A 4,683-nucleotide genomic window follows, 5' to 3' on the forward strand; every position below is an offset into this window, starting at 1 on the left:
ATCCCATGCACAGCCTCCAACCCCCCACCCCACTCTGGTGGTTTCCCTTTCCAAGACCTGAACATCCAGGTAAGCTTGACCTTCCAGCCCCACCTCTGGAATCCTGGAACATAAACTGTCTCCGTCTGATTGCACGGACTTTCCCAGTGTTCTACAATAGCCATACAAGCGACCAACCAGTTGCTGTTGAGTTGATTCTGATTCATAGCAACTCCACGTGTATCACAGTAAAACTGAGCTCAATAGACTTTTCATGGTTGTGACCTTTAGGAAGCAGATCACCAGGTCTTTCTTCTGAGGTCTCTGGGTGGTTCTGAACTGCTAAACTTTCATTAATTTTATCTTTAATTCATGGAATTGTTAAAAAAAAAGTGGGGGGTGGGCTTCATTTTAATCTGCCATGATTTTCCCAAACTTAGTAAAATCTACGTTTCTGCATAATAATTAGGCATGAGTGTGGAGACTTCCAGTGTCTGTCCCTCCCCAGGGAAGAAGACAGGAGGGAGGGTGGAAGTTTATACATTTTATGAGCATCTACTATATGCAGGTCCAGGAACTGCTGCCCCTACATTATCGTAACGTAGGCAGATGAGGAAATCGCCAAGAGTAATAACAATAGCTGTTGTTAGTTGTCCTCGAGTCTGCTTCCACTCAGGGCAACCTTATGTATAACAGAACCAAACGTTGCCCAGTCCTGTACCATCTTCATGGTTATTGTTATATTTGACCCCCTTGTTGTGGCTATTGTGCAGTACTTTCCGACCTAGAGGGCTCATCTTCCAGCACTATATCAGGCAGTATTCTGTTGTGATACATAGGGTTTTCACTGGCTAATTTTGGGAAGTAGATCACCAGGCCTTTCCTTGTATTCTGTCCTAGTCTGGAAACTCTGCTGAAAACTGTCCACCATGGATGATCCTGCTGGTATTTGAAATACCAGTGGCATAGATTCCAGCATCATAGCAACATGCAAGTCACTAAAGTAAGACAAACTGACAGACAGGTGGTGGAATAACAATGGTAGCTATTGTTATTGTTGTCATTACAGAGTTAAGTTCTATTGAGCAGTTACTAATGTGACAAGCACTGTACATATATTATTTCATTTAATCCTCACAATAGCCCACAACACTACTGTGTTAGAGGCTAAAGGACAAATTAGTGGGACTGGTGTTTAAGAGTGTGGGCTCTACGAACAGGCAACCTGGATTTGTATCAGGCTCTTCCACTGACTAAATCTGAGACCCTAAGAAAGGTACTTACAGGCTCTGTGCTTCCATTTTCTCATTGTAAATTTGAACTAATGATGCCTCATTGTATTTAGTGAGGTGACACACAAAAAGTTATTAGATCAGAACATGGCACCCTAGACAGATTCACCACACTGTCCCTCTACAGCAAAGACCCAAAAAACTAAGTAAAACAGATACAAACATAACTCCTGGAACCCTGAGCATCAAATGAAGGGATAAAGAACTATATCAAACAACAAAAGGAAGAAGAAACTGACAGAAAACAGAGATCAAGGAGAGATATGGAGTGGAGGTCCCCTGCCAACTAACACAGCACAGTATAGCCATCTTGAAACACAGCCAGGAACAACCCCAGACAGGGAGAATGGTAAGGCAACTTTACAGAGTTTCCAACAGGAAAGAGAGCACCCAGTAACCAGAGAAACACACTTTCCCACCCCTCACCCTTCTGGTGAATAGAAGCAAGAACCCCCCATCCTGGCAGCCCCCACCAGCAGGGTCCACAATATGAGCCCCCCCAGGCCATCCCACCCCTCCTACCATGCTTTTTTTCTTTCTTCCCTTTCTTTCTCCCTCTCACCAAGCCCCACATGCTACTTAATCCCCTAAGTGCCAGCCCCTGCCATGCTACCACGACTACAGCGTCCCCAGTGCCCAGGCTCACTGCTACATTACACTTGCATTACCTCTCCCCTCCTGCCACTCAACCAGCTGCTGAGCAGTGGGAAGTGGGCCCACACAATCCCCTGTCTGACACCCCTGCCCCATCTGGCAAAGGGCTGTGAACACTCCCACACTGCTGGACCAACATCAGGAGGCAGACAGTGCCCACCCGGTCTCCCCTCAGCCATCTCCTCAAACCAGTGTACAAAGAAGCAGGCTTGCCCTGCCTCCTGCTGCCCTGCCCACCCAGACAAGTTGGTGAGAGACATCATGCCCACAGACAAGCAAGCAGCAAAGAATGTCCAGACTGCCTGTCGCAACATTTCAAAACAAAACAAAAAGGCAGGATGAAACAAACAAACATACAATCAATAAAGAAAGAAAATAATATCTTAATGTCTCAGAGACAGCAAATGATACCAAAACATATAAAAAGTAGGACAAGATGGCTCCAGCAAGTGACCAAAGAATCAAATAACCTCCCAGGAGAAGAAAGGGCACTGGAATTACCTGATACGATAATTCAAAAGATTAATATTCAGGCCTTTCCAAGAGATTAGGAAAGAGATAAAGGAAAACAGATAAAACCAAGGAAAAAATAGACAAAATCATACCAACAAAACCAATGAAAACACAGCCAAAATCAAAAAAGCCCAAGAAACAAAGCAATAAAAGAATTCAAGAAAATAATACAAGAACCAAATGTCAAAATAAACAATTGGAAATCATAAAAAAAGAGTAACTAGAAAGCCAAAACATAAACAGCAAAATTTCACAAATGGACAACTCAACAGAAGGTTTTAGGGGCAAATTTGAATCAATGGAAGACAGAATCAGTGAGATTGAGGACAAATCCATGGATGTCATTTTGTTTGAGGAAAAATCAGAGAAAAGAATGAAGAAAACCTAAGAATTATTTGGGACACAATCAAGAATAAAAATTTGCACATGACCGGAGTTCAAGAACAGGGGGAGAAAATGTAAAACACAGAGATTGTTGAAAATTTGCTGGCAGAAAACATCCCTAATATAATGAAAGACAAAAAGCTGACCATCCAAGCAGCTCAACAAACCCCATATAGGATAGACCACAAATGAAAGTCACCAAGACTTATCATAATCACACTAGCCAGAGTCAAAGACAAAGAAAGAATCCTGAGAGCAGCTCAAGAAAAACAAAAACTCAAGTACAAAGAGGAAATAATAATACTAAATTGTGATTACTCAGCAGAAACTATGCAGGCAAGAAGGCAATGGGATGATATATAGAAAACCCTGAAAGAAAAAAACTGCCAACCAAGAATAATATATCCTGCAAAACTCTCTCTCAAATATTATGACTAAATTAAGATATTTCCAGATAAACAGAAATTAAGGAAATTTGTAATAACCAAACCAGATTTACAAGAAATAATAAATTGAGTCCTTTGGTTAGAGAACCAACAACATCAGACAACAACCAGAGTCTAAGACACAGGACAGCATCATCCAGATGCCAACCTAGGTAAAGAACTCTCAATAATAAAACAAACCTAAAACAATTAAAATAGGGTAACAGAAACATCAATCTGTAAATGATGACAATGTCGAAATAATAAAAGGGGGAATAAACATACTAGGTATAGAATTTTCAAATGGAGAGGAAATCAAGGTGGTATCAAGTAATAAAAGACTGGTTTAAACTTAGGAAGATAAGGGTAAATTTCAAGGTAATTACCAAGAAAGTTAATAAGTCTATTCATCAAAACAAAAAAGAAGAAAAACATAGACTCAGTGAACACAAAATCTATAATAACAAAAGAAACGAAAAGAAAATACACAAACAAAAGGAACTCAGCACAGAAAAGTAAGAGGAACAAATAAAATGTCAGCACCACAAAAAAAAGCAAAACAATATGACAGCAATAAACTCATACCTATCAATAATCGCACTGAATGTAAATGGCTTAGGTGCACCCATAAAGAAACAGACGGTGGCAGAACAGATTTAAAAAAAAACTGTCAATATTCTGTCTACAAGAGACATACCTTGAACACAAAGATGTAAATATATTAAAAATCAAAGGATGGAAAAAATATATCAAGCAAACAATAACCAAAAAAGAGCAGGAATGGCAATACTAATCTCAAACAAAACAGACTTTACAAAAAAATTCACCGTAAAAGACAAGGAAGAACATTATATAATGATTAAAGGGACAGTCCACCAGTAAGATATAACCTTAATAAATATCTACACACCCAATAACAGGGCTCCAAAATCAATAAAACAAACTCTGAACAGAGAAATTGTTCCACAATAATAGTAGGAGACTTCAACATATCAATGTCTGTAAAGGACAGAAACTCAACAAAGATACAGAAGATCTAAAGGCCACAATGAAGCAACTTGATCTCACAGACATATACAGAAAAATCCACCCAACAGCAGAAAAGTATACATTCTTTTCCAATGTGCATGGAACGTTGTCCAGAATAGACCACATTTTAGGCCACAAAGCAACCTCAATAAAATCCAAAACATTGAAATAATGCAAAGCTTTCTCTCTGATCACAACACTGTAAAGTAGAAATCAATAACAAGAAGAGTAAGGAAAAGAAAAACTCAGATGCATGGAAACTGAACAACACCTGGCTTAAAAACAACTGGGTAATAGAAGAAATCAAAGAGAGAATTAAAAAATTCCTAGAATCAAATAAGAACGAAAACATATCTTACCAAAACCTTTGTTAGGTTGTTGTTAGGTGGCATCAGGTCAGTTCCAAC

Source organism: Trichechus manatus, unplaced genomic scaffold (assembly GCF_000243295.1).
Source record: "Trichechus manatus latirostris isolate Lorelei unplaced genomic scaffold, TriManLat1.0 scaffold00048, whole genome shotgun sequence".
NCBI classification, from domain to species: domain Eukaryota; kingdom Metazoa; phylum Chordata; class Mammalia; order Sirenia; family Trichechidae; genus Trichechus; species Trichechus manatus.